This window comes from Armigeres subalbatus, chromosome 3 (assembly GCF_024139115.2).
Source record: "Armigeres subalbatus isolate Guangzhou_Male chromosome 3, GZ_Asu_2, whole genome shotgun sequence".
Classification (NCBI taxonomy): Eukaryota; Metazoa; Arthropoda; class Insecta; order Diptera; family Culicidae; genus Armigeres; species Armigeres subalbatus.
In genome coordinates this window covers 263,182,873-263,202,893 of record NC_085141.1, presented here as the reverse complement: position 1 = coordinate 263,202,893, position 20,021 = coordinate 263,182,873, and the positions used below count along the sequence as shown (strand labels likewise).

The 20,021-nt window shown below is 37.3% G+C and overlaps 1 protein-coding gene across 1 annotated transcript in view; it reads left to right on the top strand.

Moving 5' to 3' along the window:
• LOC134224000 (receptor expression-enhancing protein 2-like) overlaps window positions 1–20,021 on the top strand; it is a 126,303-nt gene that overhangs the window by 3,426 nt on the left and 102,856 nt on the right. The window lies entirely within an intron of this gene.

The following is a 20,021-nucleotide window of genomic DNA, read 5'->3' as shown; positions in this document are numbered from 1 at the left end:
GGCTCTGTGGGTTTAAAAGTGTATCCGTCCCTGTACTTCTTTGACATCTGACTTGGGTTTGACATTTCGATTACCCCCTCCCCTCATCCTGGAACAGGAGGAAAACGGAATGTCAAACCCAAGCCAGATGTCAAAAAAGTACAGGGACGAATACACTTTTAAACCCACAGAGCCGCCATTACCGTGCGCGAAAACCTGGATAATTACCGTTCTAAGTCACTGCACTCTAATACGTAATTCTACATAGATTTTGCGGTCGTGTCTCTGATACAACTTTCTACTTTTTTTTATCGGAAGCCCAGAGACCCATAGTGTTATATATCAATCGACTCAGTTCGACGAACTAAGGTAATGTCTTTGTGTGTGTGCAAAAACTCTAGCTCATTTTTTTCGTACTTACCCTTAACCGATTTACTCGTAACAAGTTGCATTTGACGGAGAATCATGTCCCAATGTTTCCTATTGAAAATTTGCCGGATCGGACTATGGGATCAGAAGTTATGGCCAAAATACTAATTCCAAACCCACAATACAAAATCACTTTTTGACACATGACATGTTCATCCGATTTGCTTGCAACAAGTTGTGTTCGGCGAGAAATTGTATAATACATATAAACAAATATGGAAAATAGGATCTATTCACTTATTAGCGAACGAGAAAGGTACCATCACCGCTAGGTGGATTAATCAGGGTTTTTCTATATCGGAGTACACTTTGCGATTGCGAAAATCGGAGATTGTCACGAAAATATGATAGACTTTGAACGTTAATATCTCAGCCGTTTCTCGATGGTCTTCCAATTTTTTGGGACCATTCGTTCGAGGAAGAGTATTTATCTGAAATTATTGATTTTTAACTATTTATGATCGATAATTGGTTAAAAGTTTAGACCAACGAATCACGTACATGCATCGCAAGCACATACATCAAAATCAAGCAACTTCGGATCGGCTTCGGATCCAATCCACAGTAGCATTTTCAAAGCAAGGTTCCGACAAGCGGTTGGTTGCAGTTAGTTATTGAAAAGGCGCATTGGAGAAAGAAATTAGGTTCTTCTCAGGACCAGCATTTTCTGAACAGAAAGGGTTGATTGAAAAAATGGTCAGTTTCGTTGGCATCGGCGTTTGGCGTGGTAGCTTGGTTGCTGTTATTGATTCCATCCATTCAAATAAATTTATTGCATCATCTCCCTCCGACCCTCGTGACCCGTGTGATTCTGCTAACGAAGAGCAACATTCAGTCGTCGCCAAACGATTAGGTTTTGCACTTCAAAGAAAATTCATCTCGAATCAATCTTATATAAAATGGTGGATTGGAAAAAAACGATTTCATTTCCAATGGCTAACAAAAGCATAACCAAAGAATCTTGCCAGTTCACTTTCTGCCGACGACAGCCAAATCGATAAAGACGCCCCCTTGGCCCTTAGTGGTAAATTTCTACAGCAACCACCCACCGGCGACCGTCGATCAGGCCGACAGACACCAAGCGAAATGAAGAAATTTCGTCTTGGGTCAGACTTTCCCATTCTTCGGGACCGCTCTCTGCGAAATCCCGATCAAAATGGCTCGCGTGCGCCGGAAAGCAGCTTTCTTGTATTCTACAAGGTAAGCCTATTAGTCCCGCCTCTTCGTTAATCGTTATGAATGCACATCTTATTTACACCCATAACAGATCACAAAGGGGCGGGGCTAATGGGCTTATTTTATAGAATACCAGAAAGCTGCTTTCTGGCGTGCTCCGAGTCATTTTTATCGGGATTCTGTAGGGAGCAGCCCAGTGTTGCGTCGGTGGTGATCTCGATCCATTCGAACAAATTTATTGCATCATGTCTCCGACGCGCGCTTGTGATTTTGTTACCGAAGGGCAACTTTCTGTCGTCGCCAAACGATTAAGCTTTGCAATTTGAAGAAAATTGATTTTGGATCAACCTTCAGGAAAGATCACTTCTGCTGTTGGAGTTTGAAGAGGCGCATTATTGGAAATAAGGGATCGTCATTGTCGTGGAGAACATGAATTCCGGGCGGTGGATCCCATAGCGAACACTTCATTCAAGTACCACATCTACTATAGCGGCGGTGACAGAGCAGAACGAGGAGTTGGCCTCATGGTGATCGGGAAGCAGATGAAGCGTGTTATCCGGTGGAAGCCGATAAGCGACCGCATTTGCGTGTTGAGAATGAAGGGTAAATTCTTCAACTGTTGCCTGATCAGCATATATGCCCCAACGAACGATAAACCTGATGACGTGAAGGATGAGTTCTACGAGAGCCTTGATAAGGCCTACGGAGAGTGCCCAACACACGATGTAAAGATTGTCATCGGGGATGCAAATGCGTAGATTGGAAGAGAAAGTTTCTTTCGCCCTGTCATTGGTATGGAAAGCCTTCATTCCGCTACCAACGATAATGGTTTGCGACTTGTAACCTTTGCTGCTAATAGAGGGATGGCAATAAGCAGTACCTACTTCGCACGTAAAAATATCCGCAAACACACATGGCAACATCCGAGTGGAGACACTTGCTCACAGATAGACCACGTGCTGGTCGACGGAAGACATTTCTCGGATGTTATAGATGTAAGGTCCTTCAGAGGTCGGATCACTATCTTGTAGTTGCAAAAATTCGGGCGCGACTTTCCAGCGTCACAAATTCACGAAACAACAGAACGATGCGTTCAATATCCAACGCTTGGCTGTTGAAGGAGTTGCGGAACAGGGCGAGCGGATAGCAGATTCCACCGGATCAGGCGACGTCAACAGGTTGTGGGAAAATATCCACGAAGCTGTGACTAAACAGCGCAGGAAGTGTTAGGCACTGCATAGAGACGACAACGAAATGTTGGTTTGATGAGGAGTGCCAGCGAGTGACGGACGAGAAAAATGTTGCTAGGAGTGGAATGCTAGTGGCTCGTACCCGTTCCAACAGAGAGCGGTACAGTGTAGCAAGGGCAGAAGAGAAACGAATCCACCGCAGCCAGGTGGAAGGAGTACTTCGAAGATTTGTTGAACGGTGAAAATGAAGGTGTATTAAGAAGCAGGATGGACATAGTCGGCGACGGTCAAGCTGTGGAACCACCAACGCTGGACGAGGTAAAGAAGGCTTTAAACGAGATGAAAACCAGTAAAGCTGCTGGGAAGGACGAGATCCCGGTCGAGTTTCTCAAACACGAAAGTGAGCAGCTGCATCAATCAATCCACCACATTATCCAGAAAATATGGGAGGATGAAGAACTGCCTGCAGACTGGTTTGTTGCTCTCATATGCCCAATCTATAAGAAAGGGCACAAACTAGAGTGTACCAATTACAGCAGTGGTCCCCAGCATGTTGCCTATAAAGGGCCGCATAGAAATTTTGAGCTGTTAAAGCGGGCCGCAGTATATTTACAACATTTGTTTTTCATCTCATAATGCATTTTACAGAACATTGTATATTTGAACAAAATATTTTATTGCTTTTTAAAATAAAATATGTACTTGTAACGACATAACGTGTTATCACCATAGCAAATTAGTAGCGGGATTGACACAATAAATTGTTTTTTCGCCATCTTTTCAGCTTAGCTGATAGAAAATATTTTAAACTGTTTTTCCAACTGCTCATATGGCCGATTCTGTAATTTCGATCTCATGTTTTATTTATGCTCGAGATTTATTGTTAACTTTAACTTGTCGTAGTAAATAACGAAAGGGATCTGAGAAAAACCCTATCGGTATTTTGAGCAGATCCGCTCTAGATTCTAAGAAGCATTCACTCCGGATTCTGGGCAAAATTCGTTCGAGATTCGGAGCAGAATTATTTCGGAATTCGTTTGAAATTCTGAGAGTTCAGGATTCTATTTGAGATTCTGAACATAATCCGTTTGGAACCTTGAACAGGATCCGTTTGAAGGTTCTGAACACAATCTGATTGCGATTCTGAACAGAATTCGAATGTTATTCTGAACCAAATCCATTGCTAACGTATTTTCTAATAATCCAACAAAATTTCAGTAAAATTTCGCCAAAAGTTAACTTATTTAAAAAATATAAAAGCATTCTTATTATTACGGAGCAATGTATCACAATATTATGTTTACCTGTAGTTCAACATTTAGTTCCTTCAAATCTACGATTAAATCCAAATATCATAACCCGGTGCGATAACATCAAAGTGTATTTTTCAACGATTCTTTTGGATCGTAATTATGAAACTATTCATGATATATAAATCGTGCTTCCACAGCATAATGACAGGTTCCCGAGTACACCAAAAAATTAGGAATGTTGAAAAGCTTTTGCTGTCATGTAATGCTTATGAATGGGCCACATGTAGTGTATTCCCAGAAATCCTTCGCGGGCCGCAGGAACAGGCTTTGAGGGCCGCATGCGGCCCGCGGGCCGCACTTTGGGGATCACTGAATTACAGAGTGATCAACCTTCTGAACCTGTTTAACAGACTGAGACCGCTTGAGGAGTCCTTCGTCGGCGAATATCAGGCAGGTTTTCGTGAGGGCCGATCAACGACGGATCCGAATTTTTTGCCTGCGGATGATCCTTGATAAGCTCCGAGAGTACAACTTGCAGACTCACCATCTGTTCATTGATGTCAAAGCAGCGTCCGATTCAGTAAAAATAAATGAGCTGTGGTAGATAATGTCCGATCATGGTTTTCCGGCGAAACTGAGTATACTGATAGGTACAACGCTGGATGGCTCGAAATCAAGTATTCTGATTGCAGACAAAGTTGCAACCTCGTTTGTGATTTTAGACGAATTGAAGCAGGGTGATGCACTTTCAGATTTATTGTTCAACATTAAACTCGAAGGCGCTATTAGGAAATCTAGCGTGCAGAGGACGACACTATCATCACGCAGTCACATATGCTCCTGGGCTTCGCGGGTGACATCGACAAGACAAAGTACATGGTGGCAGGTAGAGATAGAGAGAAGACCTAGTGGTGTTGGTGCTGAGGTAGTGCTTGATGGGGATGTGTTTGAAGTTGTTGAAAAACTTGTTTACCTTGGAACGCTTGTGACATGTGGTAATGACGTTTCCCGTGAAGTGAAAAGACGTATTGCTGCTGCGAATAGGGCCTTTTACGGATTACGTAACCAGCTTAGAACCCGCAACATGCAGACGGAAACGAAATTTGCTCTATACAAAACTCGGATTTTTTAGCGAAAAGTGCTGCGTACAATACTCGGAGGGAAGCTAGAAAATGATGTATGGCGTAGACGCATGAATCATGAGCTGTATCAAGTATACAAAGAAGAAAATATTGTGAATCGTATAAAATTCGGCAGACTTCAGTGGGCTGGTCACTTAGAGCGAATGTCGGAAGAAAGAATAGCGAAAACAATATTCAACAGAGAACCAGAAAGGGGCCGGCGGCTTCGTGGAAGGCCACGAACACGCTGGCTGCACGCGGTGTAATTGGACCTGGGCCCTGAACGTTCGAGGAAATTGGAGGAACATCGCCCAAGACCGACGATTATGGAGCTCTACAATATGCCAGGCATAGGTGTATCGACGCTGTAGCCAACCAGGTATCCATTGTCGTTTAAACTGAGAAAATTTGTCTTTTTGTCTGGGTGAAGATTTTTTCCAACGGTCAATAGCTCTTCCTGTATAAAAAGTTTAAGTCCTGAAAAGGACTTTTTTCAATCAATTCTTGAACAATTCTCACTTTTCCACCGGCGCCGTACAGAACGATACACATATGCTCCCTCCGCCCGTGGACGGAAACTGAACGTTGCAAACAAATATATTTGCGTTTGGTTTCGCGCAGCTCCCGGTTCTGCATATTTTTCTTTTTTTTTACATTTTTGAGGATAGTGTCTTCTGGGATTCCGATGTCCTCCACTGAAAAGGTGATAGACTTAAGTGAAAATGGGCTTAGCATGCAACTGGAATTTACGGATTCCTATGATAAGGAAGAAAAAGTTTATACTGATCCATGAAAAACAAATGAAAAATGTATGTGGTAAATTGTGAAGCATACCTTACCTGCTTAATATTACTAATAAATCATAAAATTTAAATTTGATTTCATTGGAAAAATTCACTCATTTTATACTATTCTATATCTACGGTTCCTTGAAATACGGGCTAACTCAAAATCTGCAAAATCTTATTAACAAATTTTTGACTCAAAAAAGAAACATCAGTATTTTTGTGATTTTTGCAAATTTTGCGAATCTTTCTGCGCGTGATGGTACAAATGGGTAAGTTTTGTGTGTGTGCAAGAAATCCTTTAAAAATAGGCTTATTCATGAATTTGAATGATTTTTTTGAAAAATTGACCAATTTTGAAATACTTTTGATATATGTATTGTAAATTTTGACCTGAGTCTTTGTCAGGTGAATCTTTAAACAATTTCCCGTGCTTTACCATTAAAAAGGCAAAACCGAAAATTTTGAGTTGTACCAGTTGTGCACGAAACCATTAATATATACATGCAACCAAGGAATATCAGTGGGCTAGAACATCGATTTGCGTGATGTTTATTGCGGTCTAACTATTCAAAATACCGCTGCTCTCTCCGTTGCATTGCCTTTTGCTTTTTCATTAAACACCTTCCAGATGCGATTCATGACAAACAGATATTCTATGCCGTACATATTAAACAGTGCAGACCTAGACTTTACGCATCGCATATGGGTTCTAGCGAACCGTTCATTCACGATATGTTAAATAACTGTTTCTGCTGCCGGTCGTCGGCTCGTTCGTGGTGACGTTCGTGATTCATTATCTGGTTTAGCGCAAGTATGCTTGCTTACAGGGAAAAAAACTATCACTTTATGCAGGTCTGCAGGTGGATAATCAAATGCACATAACATTCAGGTCAAGTTTTTTAAAATTATAAAATAAGTTTCAAATTGATTGTTTTTTTCCTAGCTGAATCCTAAAATTTAATTTATAAATATCCTTCGTATAAGTGGATACTTACAACATTGGTAATTATTAGTTATAATTCGCACTATTTCGTGAATGTCTTAACATTTTATGTATAACAAAGTCGTAGGTGACACAGTATTTTAAAAATATATTCATTTCAAATGAGTTCCATAGCAGTTTCTTCAGAGAGGAAACAGCAAATTTGAATTTATATTTCACAAAATACATAATGGTTTCATAGATCGTGAGTGAGAGTTCAGCTACATTTGCTACATCAATTTACATCCAACCGCTCTGGATGAGTTCACATTCTCCAGAACAACGAGAAGTGAAATGTCTTACTCAGTATTTGCCAAGATTGCCTCCCACGGACGTTCATCCGTTTATTGTCTCGATCGAGCTTGTTTTCAGCTCGCCGTGTTGTCGTCTGCAGAACAAAAATTGCCTATTTAACGAAGCGATCTATCTACACTGCTGCGCGCCGATGATGTGCCCTTCCTCATACTGAGCCAGACGACAGGCCCCGTCGATATTCACAGCACAGTCATGCACCAGCTACCTTCACCGCACATCCACGGTCATGGTGCACTTCTCCAGGGGCGCGCATCGTGTGTGCGGTGCGGAATCGATGCAGCCTAAAGCGCATTTTACACCTCCCGTGAACGTGAACGTGAACAAACTGTTTTTCGATAATAACTTCTTGATACATACTCAAATCGTAAGGGAATCATGTTCAAATGAAAGGCAGATGCTACATTCAGTAGTGAGATGCATAAAAACATTAAAAATATCAATAATATCAGATTTATGAGCATTCCACGGTCATGCCAATGAAATCATCGTGAAATCGTATCTGCGGTGAACTCACCGCAAGTGTAAACGCGACGGTGAACATGAACGTGGAGCTGTGGTGAATTCAAAAATACAAGGAGAAGAGATTGATTTTGATTGGGAGTTCACATCGACCGAGAGTGTTTAATACTGTTCTCGTTGAATCGGTGTTGGGTGGGTTCCTGCTTTGTTTGTCGCTGTCGCCCTCGTATCGGTTTGATCGGAAGGAAACTAACTCAGTAGTTTCTCATAAATGAATTGTGTTTCTTTTTTATTATTTGGTAATATTATTTTTGCTTTTTAAATATTTTTTATTTTAATACTTCAATCATTCGTATATTCAGTCGAAAAATTTATATTTTCATGGATAGTTTACTTCATTAATAAAAAAATAAATTCATTATTTTTCTTTTTCTAGTTCCTTTACTCAATGTTCCATACACATTTCCACAGTTATTATTTGATGTTTCTATTTCTGTGCCCGTCAATTGCATGGATATGTGTCTTATGTGGCAAGTACAAAGATACGCTATGTCCAGTGAGTTAAGAATGCCCGAAGATCCAAAAAAATCCTTAAGGCCGCAACGAAAATCGAGAATACTCCGCCTTTGCTGACAAGGCTAACTTGAAACCATTGTATTTATTATTTTATTTATTATTTTTTATTTCATGATTTATAATAAATGTTATAGTTAATTTATATTTTATTAAATTATATTAATTTATACGGGTCTCCAGTTAGCCTTGCGAGCAAAGGCGTAGGATTCCCAACCCAAATGGCGAGTTCGATTCTCGGTCCGACCTAGAATGTTTGCGGGTTGGAAACATTATCGGCTCCCTTCCAGTGTATAGTGTATCCATTTTACTTGCCACACAAGATACATACTTATGCGATTGACAGAAATGCCAATAGAACACTAAGTTAAAGGTAAGCCAAGTTTCAGTGGAATGTAGAGCCAATGCACACTGCGAAAACCCGATTTCGAACTTTTTTTTAAACTTTCTTTACGAGCAATTTATAGAAGAAATCAAAGGCTTATTCGAAAGGGAATTTTCCAAGAAAATTCAGTGAGTGCTGTTTCATTGAACGTGGAACACTTCTGTATGTAGATATTGTGCATGTTTTGCACCAATGTTCCATATATCACGAGTTTTCATATTTTTTGTCATTTTATCTTTAGGAAATTGCTCTAAAATTGTGTTCATCTCTTCGTTGTGGATCCATAGAGGGGCACTAAATATGGTAAAATTTTGTAATGGAATTTAGGGGTCAAATAGGCATCAAAGTGCATTTTATGCGAACCTTCATGTATTCTGTAAAAATGAATCATATTAACAAATAATCTTATATATAAAAATGAAATGGTCTGTGTTCGTATCCGCATAACTCGAAAACGACTGGATGGATTCTTTTCATTTCTTCAGCAGAAACATTCGTTATAGTTTCCGACGGGTTTATATGATACTTCCTAATGCGAAAATCACGAGTAAAGTTGAGCAAATCGTGAAAAACTAAAATTGTGATTCCTATGCGAACTTTGCATGGGCAGTTCGGAACGCACATTCTCGCCTACTATGCAGGACAACGTCTGCAGGGTCGACTAGTTATTGATATAATTGTCCAAAAATGTTATACAGATAGTTATAAATGTTTTTGAAACAATAACTAAAGAACTAAATCATTTCGCAAATGTTTTGTTTTGTGATTTATTGGATAAAACACGATTTTTAAATACTTTTGAATAGAGCCGATGCCGAACATTTCCAAACCATACCCGATTGCACAACTAGACAAGAGTTATCATATTATTTGAGGGTCGATGTGACAATAAATAGGATGAGATCGGAAATATTCTTTTCTTATGCCTTTTCGCCCAAATTCCTCTATGAAATTATAAAGCCCAGTAAATATGAGTTGAAAAATTATGGAGTAATATTAATTCAATGATAATTTGTCAATTATACTATGAAAATAACAAATGTTCGTATATTAATTGAAAAAAATTGATTCCAGGGGGTTTTTGAGGTCAAACAAGCTCAGAAGCTTATTTTATATTAAAAATAAATTCTCAAAAATGCGCTTTGATGATTATTTTACCCCAAAATCACTTTAATTTCCAACTTTTACCAATAAAATATGCATAGTACTTTTTGAGGATCCACGATGAAGAGGAAAATGCAATTTTAGTACAATATTTTATAGATAAAAGAACGTAGAAATGAAAAATTTTGATTTATGGGACATTAAAGTAAAACGAGCTCAATAACTACATACAGTAGTATCCCGCGTCCATAAAAAATCACTCACCGAATTTCTTTGAAAATTTCCTTTTGAATAAGCCCTTATTCTCCTCTGTAAGTCGTCCGAGAAAAAAGTTATTCTATTTTGTAATAAAATATATTTAATGATCTTTGAGACTTGCATGACCCCAAAGTCCCCTATAATTCAATACATTCAATGAAATATATGATTATTCGTTATTTTCATTATATCATTGGCAAATATCATTTGAATTAATAGTATTGTCAGTTTCGCTGGTAACAAAACGCATCGATCACTTTTTTGCACCTTTAAAATCGTCGCCAATATCTTTAATTTAAATGTGTGTTAATGCAAAGCCAAATCATTAAAACATGCAAAAAAAAGTACTCAATTTCTGGAAATAATCTGATTATTGAAATCAAACAATTTTGTTCACAGTTGATCTAACAGATCATATGCCCGTGCTTGCTGGCGACGATTTCGGCGACAATTTGCTTTGCGACGATCTTAAATCGACGTGGCCGAAAAATTCAAATAAAATGCATATTGACGCTTATTAAACAACAAAATCCCTTCAATTTTCAACTTTTACCAGCAAAATATATGTAGGGTAAAACGACCTATTATGGAGGGGTCAAGCACCGTATCAAAACAAAACTGATTTCAAAAATTCTTTAAAAATTACCTGTTGGTCTTTTTCCACATTGCAGTAGTCGAATAGGTTGCTCATTAACTATAGTTTCGTAAATATTACGTCAATTGTGCTTAACTTATGTTGTTTTGTTTTTATCACAAGAAAAACAAACTACCACAATAATAGGACGCAGTTGCCTATCGTTGCGACATTTTTCCAAGGTCAGTCCTATTGTTGCGGTATTGCATGTAATTCTTATGGAAATCGATACCACAACAATAGGACCTTAGCACTATCGCAATAATAGGCTCAAAGGATTCGATTTTTTAATGAAAAATGTTGATTTTTCATAATTTTGAACGGGATTTTGTCGAATAAAGTCTAGTCGTTAATTCGATGAGTTTTAGCGTATCCACAATTGTTTTTAATGCTATTATATCCAGAATGGACTATTTTAACACTACCGCAACATTAGGATATACCACAACGATAGGACGTTTTACCCTAGTACCCTTCTGTCGATCCACAGTGAAGAGATAAACACAATTAAGAGCAATGTCCTAAAGACAAAATGACAAAAATATGTAAACTCGTGATGTATGGGATATTGGGGCAAAGTGAGCCTCATAACTACATACAGAAGTATTTCACGTCCTCGATTCTTAAATTCTTTGGAAAATTCCCTTTTGAATAAGCGCTTCATCTCTTCTGTAAGTTGTCTGTAAAAAAAGTTATTATATTTTCCTCTTTTGAAACCTTGTGTGCAATGAAGGAAAAATATCATTTTTTTCGTGTGTTTTTACAACACCATTATTATTGTTCATTAATTATAATTTGTACATTTGCTTATTTATTGAGTCGCTGATTTACTTTTTTAGTTTTTAAAATTAATTTATTGATTTATTATTTTTTGTTGTTGATGTATTAGATTTTTGATTTATTAGTTTTTTTTTAATTTATTAATTCACTGCTCATAAAAGGATAACTTTCCCATATAGATAGCAAATCTTGTAAATATTGGACAGTATGCTTGCAGCGGAAGTTTAGTAATTTTTTAATTATTAATTTATTATTTCATTGATTTATGAATTTATTAATTTGTTTGCTAATTTAATAATTTATTAATATAAGTTTATAAACTTATTTATTATGAAATATATATTTATAATTCTACTATTTAATTTTTTATTATTCTATTATATTTATTATTTATTATTTTTTATTGATTCAATAATTTATTAATTTATTTATTTCTGAATTTATTAATCTAAAAATTTATCCATCTATTAGTTTTTCAAATCAATAATTTTGTAATTTAATCGATTGTTCATTTTTTAATTTATCAACCCATTAATTTCAAGTTATTTATTTATTTATTGATTCATTTGTTTATTCTAAGTCTTAGCTATATTCGTTATAAATGCTTGGGCATACTTTTTCTACTTTGCCTATTAGGCTACTGCTGAATCATTTGATATGCTTCTGAAATGCTTGCGCATCGTCTCTGTCGTTCACGGTGAACAGAATTTCAGAATGCTTTTGCCATTCGAACGTGAACGAGCTCCGTGGATTTTTTTTACCTGAATTCACCAGAGAAAGCTTCTCTCCTCTCTGATATTTACACTATATACGCCATATACACCACAGCGATACAGGGAGAATGAAGAATCTAACAAGATGTGTAGATTGCCTCTCTGACTTTTCATCCTGCCTGTCAGTCCGCCCTTGTTTTTTTTGTACACACATGCTCATATGCTCTTTGCGTTATGACCGTCCACGAGGTACAAATATTAATAATTATTATTATTCAAAATGTTTGTGATTAGGTATAGGGTATCTGTTCCATTAATAATAACATGCTCCTATATCAATAACATTCGCGAAACAGGCAATTTAGGCTCAATTTGTGTCGTGTTTTGTTGTAATCCTGCTGCTGAAAAAAATCACAAAAAATGAAAAATAAAACAATTTGCGCACCGATTCTTTGTTTTCGAATGGTATTGATTTGGGTACATGGTATGAATTCAAGGAGCAGTTGCCCTATATGAATTTATTCAATAAAGGTGTTTATTTGAAAATCAGAAAACATGAGTTCCATGAAAACTCAAGAAAGTGACTTATTGTGACTTATTTACATAACTTAGATAATGACTATCAACAAAATCTTAGCACAGCAAAAGTTATTAAATGCATATTAAGACTTTCAATAGTAAGCACAACAATTATATAGGGGGAATGACGGCTTTGGCAGGTTTTGTTCTATTATTGGCAGGGGGTTTTATGACTGACTAGGCTCAAATTTGGCCTAAACATTCTTTGAATATTAAAGAATATTGTGGCCAAATTTCATAAAATTCGGTCGACAAAAACCCCCCTGCCAATAATAGAACAAAACCTGCCAAAGCCGTCTTTCCCCCTACGATACAATATGTGATCAATTGAATTTTATACACCAAAACTTGAGCAAAAATTGGGATTTTTTATTGGCGAACTCTGGTCAAATATTCAAACATTAATTAACACTATTCGAACAAATGAATAATAAATTTAAAAAAAAAATGTGATAAAGAAAAGTATTTAACAAATGTAAGCCAAAAGAGAAAGCCAAAAATTATATCTAGCAAAAGTAAAAAAAAAAATAATTCCTCATCAAATTAAACTTGTTACTACATGTCAAAATCAATCGTTCAAATGGGATAGAAGTCACTAGATATTGAGCACTAGAATGAGTCACTAGAATTTGAAGAAATTACTTCTCTTTTCGTACATTCGTATTTTCTTGTGATCATGTGAATTACATGCTTCGTGGGTAGGTTTACCAGAACTACTCAAACTCGCTAGAGTTAAATAAAACCATCATCGACAAAACGCTGCGTTCGCATCCTCACGAGTTCGTGAGTGATTACTTTCCATCTCATTTATTTTTATTTTCGTATCTCTCTGTTCAGTAGATTTGCTTCTTGCAACATTACAAATTGCTTCATATTTCAATTGCATTATCAATTTATTTATCTAATATTAGGCCGATACAAATATTTAAAACCAATTATGTCCCCCCCCCCCTCGTTTTTTTTTGCCCAAAAATAATATTTTGAGGGGGCAACAAAAAAAAACGGGCAATTTTGAAGGTTTTCAAAAGATTCTTTAACAAATCCGAGGAGTTTTATTGATTTTTTTTCCATTTTAATGTTTATTTTTTATTATCTCCCCCTTAACCTTTCGAAGACCAGTAGGACATCATTTAAATTAAATATTTGTAACGGCCTTATTTTATTCAACGAATATTTGATAAATTAATATTTATACATTTCGAAGAAAATCATTAAAAATATAGGCCAACATTCTTGTACATAGAAAAATCTAGCAACTCTGTATGGCCCAATTGGTTTATACATTTTGTAATGATCCTGTACAGAATTATATACAAAATTAAACAAAATGTGTTGTTCTCTCCTTTGATGCATACCAGTCGAAAGATAATATTTGGATTCAGGTTAATTGACCACCGGAACTTGTTAATTCAACTTTGAACGGTGCAAAATGTATACATTTGATAGCACAGTTGAAAATTTGCCATTCAAAAATCATTAAGTATATGTAACTACTGACTTTTCATAACAAAATTCCAGAATATTTCAACGAAAATTACGATTAAAATTAAATAACTTGATCAACATCGTTCCTTAGATTACCCACTCAAATAATTCATATACATATGTATGCGACAATATGTTTCATTTTTATTTTCTTCGTTTACTACTGCACACTTACTTGCTGCCTGCATTCGTGGGCAATAATTCAACACTTCCAACTAGACTCGATTGTCCACGACGATGTTCACTGTGAAATTATCGCTCTTTCTCACCTCTTGTTCATGTTCATGTTCACGGGAGGTGTACAGAGGGCTTAAGGTGAAAAACAATTATCGTGACTTCATGTCTCGAGAGCCGAAGAACAATGCGGAGGTGGAAATACGTTCAGAACCAGCTGAAGTTCAAGATTCGCAAGTCACTAACCATTCCGCATATCCGTTCCGTAACTATAGGTAGGCTCCCACCTGATGAAGGTCAATATACATGTGCGAGAGTCTGTTTGCCATATAGATCCATACGCTGAAGTCAACTGGTTGCTACTCCGGGCAGCCGAGAGCAACGAGCGGAAAAAAAATCAATATCAGCCGGGTTTCCATAAATGGTGTAATTTCATGTAGAATCAATGTCGGCTGCACGGTTGCGCTGACATGATACAAGCGGGAAGCAATCAGCTGTTTCGCATTTTGTGGAACACTGACTATATGAAGCGAACGGTCTAAGTTGGTATGTGCGAAACCAGCCTTAGAGTTCAGTGGCACATTTAGCTTGCACCATGTTATTGGGATAACACCGATAACAGCAAGTATGAGGGTGTGGAAAATATATAGAGATCATTTAGTTACAAACATCAATTACATAAAATAAAATTGGAAAACATGTACCGAGGACACTTTGAAATTTGAACCCCGTTTGCACTATGGCTGGGGATATGGCCGCGTCCTCCCTGTGTTCAAAACGGGACGTCCACAGTTCGAGGGGAAAGGGGGTCCAAGATGGTATGGTATTCAAAAAAATCATTACTGCATACACGCAGCATCTCGAGGCAGCGTTGCCGAAAGAGGGTGAGCTCGATGGGGCCCCTCTTGAGGCCATCTAGAATACAGTTCAATCATTAACAACGCAGCAGAGAGTATCTGTAGGGTTACAATCAAGTGGTGGAATTAAATGGGATAGTACAAACTCGTCTTATGACAAGAAAAGGCGTTCCACTAAAAACCTCAAGTTAATTTTCTTTTGCAGTATTTGTATAAAAAGCTTACATTTCGGGACTGATTTGTGATTTGGGCGTAACTTATTTTGTAAACAAACATTGGAAGGCAAATTCCTGCTAAAATAAGCATTTCCCGGGAAAACCACGATATGTATCCGACAGAATGAGCTTCCAGAATGAGGAATTAGTTTTGGAGAAAAGCACTTGCATTCTTTGGAATCTACGAAACAATGTTTGTTTACAAAATAAGTTACGCCCAAATCGTAAATTGGTCCGGATTTGTTGTATTTGTATTTGGGCAAGATACATAGGCGTAACTAGAGTCCCGGTCTAGGGGGGGGGGGGGCATGGCCCTAGCTGGTGAGGGATAAAATTCTAAGGCGATATAGAGCAGTGCACGCATGGGCTGCCAAGGATTTTTTATACCTTTGCTGCCCATTTGTCTTGTTGTTAACATCACTCAATATGGGAAAAAAAACTGATTTCTAGTAATGGTGTGATATAGCCAATACGTGTCTAATTTTCATTTCCAATTTTCTAATTTCTGAATCTGCTTTGCAGTTTTTGTATCTCTTTATTTACGTTTGTATGATATGCGGAAAGCTTCGAGAACGTTTAAATAATGGAGCCGTACTTTCTTCTTCCCAATTTCAACAATTTGCGACATCCTGCCACATATAAATAAAAAAACATATTTTGATAGAAAAAAAATTTACATTATGAAACGGTAAGTTGAAAAGTCCAGGAAAATCTCTCATTTAATAAAGGTAGAAACGAAGATGATTTGTTGATATTATGGGGTCCATAAACAATTCAATGCAATCTCAATCTTTGTTAGAGTTTAATAATCGGAATATTTTCATACTTTAGAATTGTAGCTCCGCAAAGCGTCATACACGATTGAGCCTACCAAGTAAAAAAACTAACTAAAAAATCCTAATATTCGCACTAATTTTTAAGATGAATTTTTTGTCAATTTGTTTTATAATTCTAGAAATATTCTAAGGATTTTTGGAAAATTCATTGCGATCTGAAGGTGTTATTGAAATATTGAATGAAGGACGCACGAGGTCACTTCAGTTTTCAACAGGAACTACGATATTCTGTGAGAAATTATTGTACGTTTTCGTAATAGTTTTAAATTTCTGTAATTGCGCATAGTTAGTGGGAATTCGAATGGACCCTACAAATCTAGGAATCGTTCAACTATTTTTTTAAATTATAGTAATTTTGTTATTTTTTAAGTTCGTTACTCCACTTTCACTAGTCTATAAAAACAACCATTCTTCCTTATTTCACAATTTTATATCTGTTCAGATCTACGTTCTGCATATCTCTACAATAAGACTGGAGAAGGCAAATCTGTATGTTACAAGAGGCCGAGTTGTGTTGAGCAGTGAAATGTAAACATCTGAAATTGAAAGAACATTCTACTTAAAAACTTTATAAGAATTTGATCCACTGTTTGGCGGCATACTTGCATAATATCCAATTGATTCTAATCTCGAATTTCTATTTGGATAGGAATTATCCTTTGAACTATCTTTTGCTGGATTTAGGAGCGTATAATTATGGGGGCCAACAATATGGATAAACAGTCACGACTATTATTCTTTAAATTGTGATCCAGAAGGTTCCAGCTTCGTTTAAATCTAACCGTAGTTAGATGTCAAAACAGGAATGCATTTTTTTTTTCATTTTTTTTCAATGTATATTTTTTTCAGCTCCCCCCTGTCCCTCCCTTATTTACGCCAATGGCAAGATAGGTCACGGGGTAAGATTACTCGTTTTTTAGCATCGTATACATTTTAATATGGAGATTATGATTCAGGTGCCATTCACGTGTTGGACATAATTGTGCCGAAAGTTCTATTTGCTTTCGATTCGTATTTCCTAGAGACTTTTTCTGGGTTCGATTCCCGGTGCCGGTCTAGACAATTTTCGGATTGTCATTTTTAAGTTGGGTTGTAGACTTCAACGGATGATTATTTTAAGGACAAGCCTCTCGGAACCCAAATTAAAATCTACTCGCGTTTTCAAAGACACACCACTCAATGAGGAAGCAACGCACATCTGTCATCCTTTTTATTTCAGCTTTCCTGCTTCACAGTAGAATGGGCAAAACGGATCACTTCGATGAACTGATCAGATCTGGGTCATTCACTCTAATGATTCGGATCTTTCAAGCGGATCGGATCCTTAAAACAAAACGCAAGAAGAATAAAAAATGGTGAAACGGTTGTCATTCAGGATCATACTTTTGAACCGCACTTAACAAAAACTTCAACATCTCTTTCTCACAAGCGTATGAGGCACCTATAATAAACTTTTCATTTTGTCGTAAACCGGATCTTTAAAAAAAATGAGCCACGAATCATTCACTCACATCAATGATTCGGATCATTTTAATGGTTCCGGATCTGAACGCCCATATCTACTTCACAGCATGCGTGAAATAATAAAATGACAGTTGCACATTGTTTCTGTATTGAGTGGTGTGCCTTTGAAAACGCGAGTAGTTTTGGATTCCGGGAGGCTTGTCCTTAAAATTCTATGCCCATTAGACCTCTTCATGTTTTTAAAAAGTATCAAAAAGTATCGGTCAGCCAAGAATCCCTCCCCTCGGATATGTGATCTTGCCGCGATGGGTGGGCTTACGCCATTAGCACTGATATGGCAACCAAAGACATATCCTGTCGTGGTGGTATCACATGTTGACTATTTTTGTTCAATGCCGCGTCACAATTTGGCATTGACGCACTGATTTTACGGATGTGCATGTGAACCAACGGACATCGTGTCTTGGAGCTTGGAATAGTAATGCAGTGAGGTGGGCCTCTTTCCTCAGTAATAATGAAGTGAGATCTCCTCCTTTTTTTTGCAATACTTTTCTGATGTGTTCCCTGATGATGATGAGTCGTAGCTACGCTTAAATCTAGCTAGATAGGTATACAAGAAAATGTAATCAACTTTATCGACATTAATAGGAAATTTACATTAATAGGATTCACTGAGTAGAAGTTTTTTCAAAACTAGGAGCGTGACGCATCTCTTATTCTGTTATGTCTCAAATTAAAGAGCCTTGATATACAATACCACACATGACAACTATGGTATACAAACAATCTAATAATGGCTTCATTTTCGATAAAATTTTATTAACAGATATACAGGATAACAGGTATAGGCGTAATGAAGCTTTATTTTGCCACCGAAAAGTGAATCCTATAGCTGACTACGACTTATATGATGATAGTTATTTTACACTTGCTTGTAAGGATTTAAGACGATTAGAAACGGTAGAGCAAATTTCATTATCTTTGCTCAACTTTAAAGCAATGCTTTTTCAAACTTTTAAACTAGGTTTTTCATCTATGCCATACATGCAGCTTTTTATAGAAGTTTAAAAGAGCCCACTGTCAAACTCCACCACATCCTAGGCAGGTACCACAACTTGTGGATGGCCTGGGGAGGGATTTTCAAGCCCTTGGACATAGTCCAAATAGACCAAAAACACTAAATCTTTTTGAGCCACCTAGAAATTTTAACCGAAATAGCTGAAAATTTGACAGAAAGCGACCGTGTGCCGCTAAAAGCGTACACGCCCAAACCCTGTTGTTTGGTGGGACGTTAAACAGACCTGACACGACGGCCCTTCGACGAGACAGGAGGTTTGCGCAGGCCCAATATGCCGCCTTTAAAAACAACCATTACGAACGGCATAGAAGATAATACGACTCTATAAAATCGGCAAAGACCTAGGCGACGAATAAAGGATCACGATTAGAAGCTTGGAAGATGAAACCCCCGCAACTTCGACGTCGTGGCGCTGCAGGAGATTTGCTGGACAGGACAGAAAGTGTGGAAAAGCAGGCATTGAGCGGCTACCTTCTATCAGAGCTGTGGCAGCACCAACGAGCTGGGAACCGGCTTCATAGTGCTGGATAAGATGCGCCATCGAACTCGCCATCTCAGGATTGGCAATCCTACGCCTTTACTAGCAAGTCTACTGGAATCTCTGCTATAGTAATCAGAACTGCACTCCGCTCGCTTTAAAATCCACTTTTATATAAAAAATATTGTTACACAGGCCTCAAAACCAAGGACAAAAACTTTTTTTTGCTCAAACACTTCCGTAATCGTGTGTGCTCACACTTGAGAAATTTCGATGCAGCTAGTTGATATTCAACTTAACCGATTCAATCCGGATGGGTCATATATGACCCAAGACGAAAATCAGTTGTCGAAAATCAGTTTTAAGAGATAGAGCCTTGCTTTCTTCAGCAAAAATGTTCAAAATTAACTGTTCCATCCAGGAAAAATATTGTCCAGGTCAGGTTATGGTCACTAGGATGATCTAGAGCATCCAAACTATCCTTGAGTTCTAATTTTGATGTTCTAAGGAATCAACACCATTTTTTACCACATTCTGATTAAATAATTGAAATTGAAATGCTTTATGATAATATCCCGCACCTGTCCTGCAGTATAACAGATCTTTTTCAATACCTAAGATACTCCAAACAGCTCTTGAACTCAGATCCTAATATTCAAATCGGTCAACAAAAAGATCTACGATGTCCCCACTATTTTTATGAGTTGGAACAGCTC